Source organism: Thermobia domestica, chromosome 6 (assembly GCF_964235325.1).
Source record: "Thermobia domestica chromosome 6, izTheDome1.hap1.1, whole genome shotgun sequence".
In the NCBI taxonomy this organism is placed as follows: Eukaryota; Metazoa; Arthropoda; class Insecta; order Zygentoma; family Lepismatidae; genus Thermobia; species Thermobia domestica.
The window spans coordinates 20566286-20578760 of record NC_137459.1 but is presented as its reverse complement, the minus strand read 5'-3'; positions in this window follow the sequence as shown (position 1 = coordinate 20578760).

Sequence of the window (12475 nt, the reverse complement as noted above, 5' to 3'; positions counted from 1 at the left end):
GTGACATTTCAGAAGTGTTGCTTGTTAATAATAATATTTCTTTAAAATTGTATGAACAAATAGAGGGAATTAAAGCGAAAAATTGGGATCAATTGGAACTTTCGGCTCCTACCAACATTGAAAGAAATGACAGCACAAGTATTTGGATGCAAGGTAGACATGAAATTTAAAACAGAGATTTAACTATATTTCTGTCATGATTTTAATGCACACTGCGAAGTTTTTAAATGCTAATTAAGTCAGGATTTCACATCCAAATTAAGTTGGAACATAATAATTCTTGTTAGAAAACCCGAGTCGCAATGCAAATCTAAGATTAGCCAATATTTTAGATAGCATGGGAAAAAGGTGAAGACTGTAACCTAAGTGTGCGGCCAAGTGGGTTGCGAGGCGATTTAATAAATTGGATGTCTTCTACTCGGCAGAGTCCACCTCAACCGTTTCATTTTGTTTTAAAACGAAACATTTTTGTCATGAGTTACATTTAGGGATGCGCACGAGACGAATCGTGACAGGATTTTCCTGACAAAATTCGAGTCGAGACACGGCACTTCCAATAGAGAAATATACATTTTTCGAGTCGAGACATCACTTTTACAGCACATTTTCGAGACGAGACAGCCACAAATCTTGTCTCGTGCGCATCCCTAGTTACATTAGCACACACTACATGAGTGACAATTTATATTATGATGAGTGACAATTTATACTATGAGCTTTAATAGAAAAAGTGTAGACACTAGATAATTATTTTACATAGTAAGATTTCAATAGATTCAGTGCTTGATCGTGCCGTGTATGAAGTTATGAAATATGAATTGGTTTCAACAGGTGCGGATCCAAGAGGAATTTTATAGGGTCTACAGACCCCCCCCCCATGACGCTTAGGTACACACTGGATAGAGTGGGTTTCAATCCTACTTTATTTACACTGGGTAAAATCGGAAACTATGGTTTAGTCCATCCCTTGATCATATCCTGGTTCTGCGGTGTTAATATCTGGTCAGAACTTGCTGTTCTAGAAGCCTCAAGTTCATACGCGATAAAATAGTATTTCTGCATTATGCACCTTTTTAAACTATTTTCAATATTTGTATGTATCTTCAGATAAACCGTCCTCGAAAAGTTTGATTTATTGGATACTGTATTTCTGACAATGCTTCCATTATCAAATAGTGTGTGTAGTTTTATTTAACATAGAATTGCATACGCCAAAACAGTAGAAAACATTCTCATTGTTATAACTTTTCTTGAGTTGATTTTGAGCTTAACATCCCTTTCAGCAGCGAAGCTATATGAAACGTGGACCTACTAATTAACGTCGAATCCGAATCACATGAACTCCCACCGGGAATCGAACCTGGGTCTTCCATGTGTTAACTTTACTTGAATTTGGAATCGAGCGCTCTCAAGCGGATTTGAAAAAAAAATGAAAAAATGAAATGAAATCTTTGAGTTTTACGTCCCGCGGATATGTCGGTTAGGCTAAAGGAGACGGTGATGATGAGTGATGAATGAAATGGTGGAATGAAGAAAGTGGGAGGAAACGGGAGAACCCCGAAGAACCCACGCACACGGTGTTTGTCCACCACAAAGTTCAATGGGCGGGGCTGGGATCGAACCCGAGACCCCAAGCACCAGAGGTGAACGCTCTACCACTGAGCCACCGCGGCCCCTCAAGCTGATTTAAGACGGTTGACTTGCCACCTCTGAGTTTTTCAATGAATGTATTTCTTAGTAATTATTTTAATTTTACTTTTGAAAAGGTGTAAGCATTTTGCTTTTTTTTTAATCCTTGAATTATACGTAGTCAGTGTTGAATACAGGTTTCATTTTTGTATGTGGCAATAGTAACTTTCATGGTCCCCTCTCTTCTACCTCTAGACATAGAAATATTGTTTTTAATAACCTCCAAATTACGATTTTTATCAATAAAGACTAGCTGTCCTACTAACTCTTGTATCGATTTCCTGTTAAGCAAAGATAAAGTGAATCGATTCCCCTGCATTCCCAAGCACTTTTACCTCTGCTGCTAAGTATTAATTGCTGTAAGGACTAACGAAAACTATTATGTGGTACTACTACTACTACTACTACTACTACTACTACTACTACTACTACTACTACTACTACTACTAATAATAATAATAATAATAATAATAATAAAGGATCTGAATGATAAATATATATTTTTTTTAACTTTCTAATACAATCCCTGTGGGCTTTCGCGAATCTGGATGTATTGTTTTTATGAGGAATAAAGAGGCTTCAAACAACAACGATTTGTATAAAAGTCTTATTAGGTGTTTCACACCTAAGGAACTCACAACTGACCATGTGTCTGTTTTTTTTTAGCACAATGTTACAAGGCACCGAAGCCTGCAGGCATTCAAGACTTTCGTTCTGTCGTTGGCACGTGTCGAATCAGCTTGCTTGCTGTACGATGTTTTGCCTTCAGGCGATCGACTAGATACCTAGCTAGAAGAGTGAAGAAAGAAATAAACAAAACGATATGCTTGTTTCATGGAGATATGCTTGCTTCTTGGCATTAAGTGTTTGAAAACCAAAACTGTTCTGAGTATCCATTTTGTTATTTCCATAAGTATAAAGGGAAATGTTAATTCTCATATATAGGGGGGTAAAACTTAGGGGGAACGCGATGGGAACGTTATATATATATAATAACATAGCATATTTCTTTCCAAAATTTTATAACACCTACTTATTTTATAGAGTTCAAAATTCGGCCAAATGTTTATTAGTATTAATATTGCATGATAACTTTTCCTTTTTCTTGCTAAGGTAATATTAGAGCGCGCTAATTAAAAAATTAACTTTGTTCCATTTAAAAGTTGTTTAAGATATTGGCCGCATTTTGCAACAGTGCAGAACAGCAGATAGGAAGCTAACCAGGTAGATTTCTTTCTTTCTCTGCCCTCGCTAGGTCACGTGCGTGAACTTAGGGTTGTCCGCGGAGAAAAAGAAACCGATGGAATGCACATTGACAGCAAATAAGAGCAAAGTGTGTTTTGTCTCTCTTCATAGATCGTAAAGATTTCCTTGATTCTACGTAAACATCTCCGCGAATAATTACCTGTACATGAATATTGCAGCTAACAAGGTACGACAGTTTCAGAAAATCTGTCTATGTTGTTTTCAAGTGAGGGAAGTCTATTCATCTTATAAAATGAGTTTCGAACTGTAGAGCGTCGAGCAAACTCGCTTATTTGTTGCATCAACTGACAAAAGTTTACACACAGATCAAAGAGAAGTCTTAGGAAAAACGGACGACATACTAAATGCTGGTACTTACTGTCTGTTAGGTATATTTATATCAAAATTTTCTAATAAATCTAGAAATGAGTAAAAATAAAGAACGGTCCGTACGATTCTTTTACTATATATATTTTATTTACATATCTGCGTTTTGAATGACATCGAGAACCTTTTTTAAAAATCAAACTTGAGACTACAGGGGCCTATGTTGCAAAACTACTAGTCTTGTAATGTTAGTGAAACTTCTCAAAATCAAGTATTTTACACTTGTATATACTGTAAAAAAGCGGCAAATTAAAATTGTCAGCAATAGTACTTAGAAATGAATTTTACTATTTTTCTAGTATTTCTGCGTCATGATATTTGATGGATTCTCAAAAAACATTACAAGACGAGTAGTTTTGAGAAATAGACCGTTGCTGTGTTAGACACACACACAACTGGCGAGTAAATTTAAATGCATTAATTAATTAATATTTATTTTAGAAAACGAAATGTCAAATGGAGCCGAAAGGCCATTTTATACCGAAACATTAATAACAAAGGCAAAGAAATGTAAAAATCAGGCAGAGCATATGTGGGGAGTACATCATCCTGGGGGCCGCGGTGGCTCAGTGGTAGAGCGTTCACCTCTGGTGCTTGGGGTCCCGGGTTCGATGCCAGCCCCCGCCAAGTGAACTTTGTGGTGGACAAACACCGTGTGCGTGGGTTTTCTCGGGGTTCTCCCGTTTCCTCCCACTTTCTTCATTCCACAATTTCATTCATTACTCATCATCACCGTCTCCTTTAGCCTAATCGGCATAACCGTGGGATGTAAAACTCAAAGATTTCATTTACATCATCCTGGTGATATTCGCCTGGTGGGACAGAAGAAAATTGTGGGTGAACTTTAATAATAATAAAAAATTGTTTCTTGATATCCATTATTGATTTTGCTCTATGGATCTATGGATTTGATTTTAGTTTGATTTCAGCTTCGAGTACCGTTCAGCAGGGAGGCTATATGAGACATGGACCTACAGCGAGGGAATACGAACCCACCGGAAATCGAACTCGGGTTTCCCGCACCAAAGACACGTATGCTATCCACGTAGGCCTGAGGGAGCTCTATGGAGCTATAGGGATCAATATTGAAACTGGAAGAGTAAAATTGTTTTACCATTTCCGGTTTCAGTAGAGAGAAATAGGTGAAGATGGTATTTTTCTTGAGATGCTCAATCGATTTTCGAAAACTGTCGCTATCTACTACCAATTTATTTTTATGGCGATCAATGTTAAAAACGAAAACGGTTTATTCCTACCTTTTCTGATTTCAATGCAGGATTAACGGAAGAAAGAAAGCTTATTCTTGAGACGTTGTTTGAATTCCCGAACACTTCTCGACCTCTCTGACAGTTTTTACTCTATGAAACTGAATATTGAAACCGGAAATAGTAGTAAATTTCTACCACTTCCGATTTTAATAATGAGATAGGGTATAGGTGGTAAATTTTCTTGACGTTTGATCGATTTCCGAAATCCTCTCGTCCCTAGTTATTTCCGTATTTGATTTATGGCCATTAATGTTGAAACTGGTTGTAGTCGATTTTTACCACTTACGGTTTAAATATAAGGTTGTTGGAGGAGACGGACACGGAACCTATTCTTGGGGTGCTGAATGGATTCCAGAAAACAGCTTCTCGATATATCTTATCGTCTTTGCTCTATGAAAATCAATATTGAAACTGGAAGTAGTAGTAAATTTCTACCAGTTCCGGTTTTGATAGAAAGATAGGGGTAGAAATGGCACATTTTTGAGGGACATTGAATCAATTCCCTAAACTTGCTTGTCGCTAGCTATTATGACCCGCAAGTAGTCGATCTCTATCACTTCCGATTTATATAGAAGATTGACGGAGGAGATGGAACCTATTCTTATGAAGCTAAATATATTCCGGAAAATCCTTCTCAATATTTTTTTTTACCGCTTTTGGTCTGATACCTGTCAACAGGCAGAGCCGTTCTATTAGACTTCCAATACTTATGCATAACATAGTTTGGAAGTATAATAAACACAGAAAGAAGAAATATTATTTATTAAATCTATTTTCGTGCAGATTAAAAATATGGGAATTTCAAGAATTCTTTTTGCATCAGTTATTATGCCCTGAATAATAACGGGGACCATAGTGGCTCAGTGGTAGAGTGCTCACCTCTGGTGTATGAGGTTCCAGGTTCGATTTCAGCTCGCGCCAAGTAAGCTTTGTGGTGGACAAACGCCATGTGTGGGGTTTTCTTGGGGTACTCACGTTTCTCTCACTTTCTTCATTACAGCATTTCGTGTTCATTCTCATCATCAGAGTCTCCTTTAGTGTATCCGGTATAAGAGTGGGATGTAAATCTAAAAGACTTCATTTCATTTCTAAATAATAACCTAATGCATTCTACAGCGTTCTATTCTTGGCTAATAACCAATAATAGCGTACAGATTGATGATATGCTTGGAAATTGATATGCCATAAAATCGACTATTTATGCAAAAAATGCACCAACATCTCCCAGCTAGTCACTACAAGCAAGAATGATATCTGCTTCGTTCAGATAATGTTCCTCATGAGACGAGACGAGAAGTAAGATTTTCTCGTCTCGTCTCCTAAGTTTAATAGGTCTAGTCTAGTCTCGATCACTGAAAACATTTTTCGCTCTTGTCTTGAAATTTTATTGCTGAGTTTTGTTAATTTATGTTTAAAATATTTATGTCTTATTTTTTCTTAATTTCAATTAGGAGTTTTCACAACCGTTCCGCGTCACGATTGTTCCACGAATAGTGTGATAAAAGAACATTTAAACCACATTTATTATTGGAGTAAATTGGGTAATGGCTAGGATATTTTAAACGTAGATAAATGCTCTTCATATTGCTTTTATATCAATATTTGTGTTGTACGTATGATGCGAAAACGTAATAATGAAATTATTTCTGTGGGTATTAGCCCGATAGCCCCTAAATACGCCACTAGTCAAAAGATTTTTTCATAATTTTTAGTCATTAAATACAAATTCACTTCATAATTTTACTAAATACACAATATCATGGTGATGGAACAAACTTTCTACTGCTGTATCTCAGTTACATGAGTTACAAGTTATCCGCCTACATAAATAAGTTCTTCGTTTTTCAGTTGACGGGTTTTATCCGTAAATTTTCCAAAACAAGTGGCCACCTAATTCTTGTTCTGTCTCTCCATTTAATTAAATTATTTGGTGAGCGTGAAATGTAAAGATCTATTTTTGACGCAAGTGTTAATAAGCCGGGAAGTAAATACTTATCTATCTTTCTTTTCCTCTTTTAAAAATTAATAAAATCACTTATGTTCTGTCTTGTAGTTTATTTATGATAATTATTATTATTTTCAAAGTGTAGAGTGAATATTTTAAATATATATTTTAAACATTCTATACAGAAGAAATCGCCACTGCAAGGTTTGGTCCCGCGAGAGTTTAGATGGCTAAGTTTTATCCCTCGATGATCTAGCCAGGCTGGATTTCGTCTGGCAAGATTTTCTTTATGTGAGATTTTCGCCAGGCGAGATTCTGGGCCGTGAGATATTGCTTGCGATGTTTCATTTGCAAATCATCAACAAATTTGAGTGGATAAACGGACCAATATAGCTTTCTGTGGATATACTTTTATTGATTTCATGCAATTTGTGATCATTCCTCTGCGACAAGGCCATTACTTTTCATGTGTCGGCCAAATGTGATTGAGAGTTTAAGATTCCTCAGCGGAAAATAATAATTCCAGTTTGCGACCAACCGATAATTGGTTCTTTATGTAAATCAGCAGAGTAGAAGTGATACACATTACAGGTATTTTTCTCTAAAATTATGAAGTGTTATGAACTACATAGGGAAAACAAGAATAAAAGTTTCTTTGTTCAAAAGTAACGCAATTGTAGATTCCTAAGAAGTAAAGTAACGGTGGTCAGAAAACTGAGTCAAAATACTATAACACACACACACACAAACACACACACACACACACACACACATATATATATATATATATATATATATATATATATATATATATATATATATATATATATATATATATATATATATATATATACTGTTCCATAAGTCGTGTAATTTTCTACAGCACTGGGAGAGGATGAAATTTTCACACCATTAATATAAAATTTGGCACTCTTATTGAGAAATATCTGAATTTTTCGAATTTCTAAAAGAAATAGGAGAAAATTGCTGTTTAGCCCCCCTTTTGGGGATGTAAACACAAAAGTTCATTTTTCCTTATGGGAGATTCAATATTAAATTTTGGAAGCAGTTTTCTCCAATAATTATTCGTAAAGATTTTGGGGCAAATGAGTTGTATTTGTTACGAAATGCAAAAACACTCATTCACAAAGCTAGTAAAGCCGTCTCAAACATTATTTTGGGAAGCCCCTCTTTCGGGGGGCAAGGGGCGTAAAAAGATGATGGGTGATGTGTTACCAAAATCCCAAAATTTATTTTCGGAGTGCCAGTATACGTCAGATGAATCACGAATGTCACAGAATCAATGCTCCTTACATGTAAGAGTGACTGATAATGGGGCTACAGCCCCCTTTCAAAAGTAAGAAAATCACCATAAATATCCTTAGTAGGGACATACGAGAAGAAGTTATTTCTTGTTAATTAATGTGAAATTTGGCGTCATTGTAGCAAAAGGGTATGCATTTTTGAAATCTGGAATGCTATTTTGGTAACGCACCGCCTTAGGGGGCACAGGGGACGAAGCATTAGATGATGTATCTTTATAAAAATTCAAAATTTTGTTCCGGAAATGCCAGTGGGCGTCAGATTTTTCACAAATGTCACAGAATTAATATTCTAATGCTCCTTGCATGTGCCAGTAACTTATGTGGGGCTATAGCCCCCTTTCAAAATAAAAAAAATCACCATTTATATCCCTAGTAGAGACATACGAGAAGAATGATTTTTCTCAATTAATGTGAAACTCGGCGTCGGGTTAGCAAAGAGTTATGTATTTATCAAATCTGTAATATTTGTTTTGGTAATGTACCGCCTTAGGGGGCACAGGAGGTGAAGCATAAGTTATTGGATCTTTTTAAAGTTTCAAATTTTATTTTGGAAAATCCAATATGTGTCAGATTGATCACAAATAATACAAAATTAATATTCCGATGCTCCTTGCATGTGCCAATGACTGATATTAGACTACAGCCACCCTTCCAAAAATCACATAATTTACGGTAAATATCCTTAGTAGGAACTACGGGAAGGAGGTAAATATGCTTTACAATTAATGTGCAATTTGTCATTATTGTAGAAAAATGTTTTAATTTCTTTTTAAATTTCGAATCTAGTGTTAATGAATATCGTTTGTCAGTGTAACAGATTGAGGATATAGCTTCGTTTTTTTTTTTGGCATCACTGGAATATAATCAAAGAATTTTGCGTTTTTAAAAACTAAATTGTTCTCTTCTTATAGCATAAAATCATACATAAAGTTACCAGCATATTTTTTGCACACTTAAGTAAACCAGCTCGAAATAGAACAAAAAGTGACAATGGAAAATGCCGCAGGTACCACGAACGAAAAGAGAAGTAATATTTTAAAAATTAAAATATTGTTTTCTTTATTCGTAGAAAAAGCGTATCTTTTCCCTACTTCTTCCACAATAACTTTATGATCCCACTTTCCACGTACTAGCCTACTCGTATACTGCACATGTAAGCACGTCAGGAAATCGTATACTATGGAAACATGGTTATAGTAAAAACAAATGTCTCGCGAGGGATAAGGATTAGGTTGATTCAGGCTATACCTTAAATCCAAAAAACATATTATCCCTTTCTAAAAAAATACTTTTCTTTGGCTCAGTTGTCATTAACTAAATTGCTTAAATATTTCATTAATCTAAGTGTAAGACAGATAAAATGAACTTACTTTATTCGGCATGCTCTCGTAGACGAGCAAGACATGAATGAATTAATGCGATTTACTAGAGCCACTGTGAACACCTTTTCCAACATATCTGGATGACTATGCTCTGGACAATTCTTTGTTTTATGTTGCCCAATAAGGAGGAATGGACGTAATAAAATTCCAGACACATGTACCATCATAGATACAAGCGAAAGAGTGTTATTGTATTTTCTAACTAAAAATGCAAATTTACCTAAGTCACACTCCCATTAGGCAAAAGAAATTCCGAGTCCACGCCCCTAAAAGAAATCCACATATGAGTATTATCTTATTGTCACAAACATTTATTTTCTAAAAAATAATGCCAAATTTCACATTGCAAAAAAAAAAAAAAAAAAAAAAAAAAATGCTTCTGCCAGTAGGTCTTTCCGTAAGAATAATCATATTGAATTTATGATGCTTTTCAAAGATAGCTATAGTAACATATTAGTCACTGGCACATAAAAGCACTACGGAGTATTAATTCTGCGCATCTTGCAACTAATTTGACACTCATGAGCACTCCCAAAATAAAATTTGGAATTTTTATCAGCCCCCTCCCTATGATCCCCAAAAGTACCAAATTACCCTCCGTGCCCTGTGCCTCCTATTCCCAAAATAATATCCCAGATTTTTACTAGCACAACGCCTAATTTCACATTAATTGACAAAATATAGCTTCTTCCGTATGTTCCTGATAAGGATATTTATTATAAATTTTTAATGTAATTGTTGAAACGGAGGCTGTAGCTCAATATCAGTCACTGGCACATGCAAAGAGCATCGGAATATTAATTTTGCATTATTTACGATCAATCTGACACACGCTGGATTTTCCAAAATAAAATTTGAAACTTTAAAAAGATCCAATAGCTTATGCTTTACCCCTGTGCCCCCTAAGCCGGTACATTACCAAAATAATATTCCAGATTTGGTAAACGCATAACTTTTTGCTAATTCGACGCCGAGTTGCACATTAATTGAGAAAAAACATTCTTCCCGTATGTCAATACTAAGGATATTTATGATTATTTTTTTATTTTTGAAAGGGGCTATAGCCCCATATAAGTCACTGGCACATGCAAGGAGCATTAGAATATTAATTCTGTGACATTTGTGAATAATCTGACGCTCACTGACATTTCCGGAACAAAATTTTGAATTTTTATAAAGATCAATCATCAGATGCTTCGCCCCCTGTGCCCAATAAGGTGGTGGTTACCAAAATAACATTCCAGATATGAAAAATGCACACTTTTTTGCTACAACGACGCCAAATTTCACATTAATTGACTAAAAATACCTTCTTCTCGTATCTCTACTAGGGATATAAATGGTGATATTTTTATTTTTGAAAGGGGGCTATAGCCCCACATAAGTTACTGGCACATGCAAGGAACATTAGAATATTAATTCTGTGACATTTGTGAAAATCTGACGCTCACTGGCATTTCCGGAACAAAATTTTGAATTTTTATAAAGATACATCATCTAATGCTTCGTCCCCTGTGCCCCCTAAGGCGGTGCGTTACCAAAATAGCATTCCAGATTTCAAAAATGCATACCCTTTTGCTACAATAACGCCAAATTTCACATTAATTAACAAAAAATAACTTCTTCTCGTATGTCCCTACTAAGGATATTTATGGTGATTTTCTTACTTTTGAAAGGGGGCTGTAGCCCCATTATCAGTCACTCTTACATGTAAGGAGCATTGATTCTGTGACATTCGTGATTAATCTGACGTTTACTGGCACTCCGAAAATAAATTTTGGGATTTTGATAACACATCACCCACCATCTTTTTACGTCCCTTGCCCCCCGAAAGGGGGCTTCCCAAAATAATGTTTGAGACGGCTTTACTAGCTTTGTGAATGAGTGTTTTTGCATTTCGTAACAAATACAACTCATTTGCCCCAAGATCTTTACGAAAAAAACTGCTTCCAAAATTTAACATTGAATCTCCCATAAGGAAAATGAACTTCTGTGTTTACACTCCCAAAAGGGGGGCTAAACAGCAGTTTTCTCCTATTTCCCCTAAAAATTCGAAAAATTCAGATTTTTCTCAATAAGAGTGCCAAATTTTATATTAATGGTGTGAAAACTTCATCTTCTCCCAGTGCTGTAGAAAATTACACGAATTATGGAACAGTCTATATATATATATATATATATATATATATATATATATATATATATATATATATATATAACTAACTAACTAACTCTATGGCCTATGGAACCCGTAGGTTCAATGCCGCGTTCACAAAAGCTCTCCACTGACTTCTATCCTTAGCTAACTGCATCCAGTTTCTACTCTGTATTCCAATCTCTGCGAGATCCATCTTAATATTGTCCTCCCATCTGCGCCTAGGTCTTCCTAATGGTCGTTTTCCGATTGGTCTTCCAATCAAAACTTTGAAAGCGTCTCTACTTTCTTCCATTCTAGCTACATGACCCGCCCATCTAAGCCTCCTAGACTTGACGACCCTAACAATGTTGGGTAAACCATATAAATTATGTAGTTCCTCGTTATGAAGTTTCCGCCATTCCCCATTCCCGTTCCTCTTGGGTCCGAATATTCGTCTCAGGATCTTGTTCTCAAATACTTTCAGTCTATGTTCTTCCCTCAGAGTAAGTGACCATGTTTCGCAGCCATACAGAACAACAGGCATGATTATCGTTTTGTATATTTTAAGTTTCAAATTCCTCGACAGAATTCGCGACGACAAGAGATTTTGAACCGAATAGTAACACGAATTCCCTGCTTTTAGTCGACATTTAATTTCTCCGTGAATATGATTTTCCTCTGTTAATATTGATCCTAGATATTTGAAAGTATCCACTTTATCAAAAGTATTATTTAGTATTTTAACGCATCCATAATTTGCAGTATTCCGGTCCCGACGCACTTCCATGTATTTAGTTTTCTCTGCATTTACTTCTAAACCCATGTCCCTGCAAGCGTTTAATAAGATCTCTGCATTTCTTTCTATTATTCTCCTATCATCTCCTATTAAATTTACATCATCAGCATATGCCATAACCTGGTGAATACCGTTCAACTGTAAGCCCTGGTTGCTATCTTTGATTTTCCTTATAGCGTATTCCAAAACGAAGTTAAATAATAATGGCGACAACGCATCTCCTTGTTTCAGGCCATTTTCGACGTGAAAGCTCGTGGACAAAAAATTTCCTACCCGGACTTTACTTTGGGATTCATTTAAA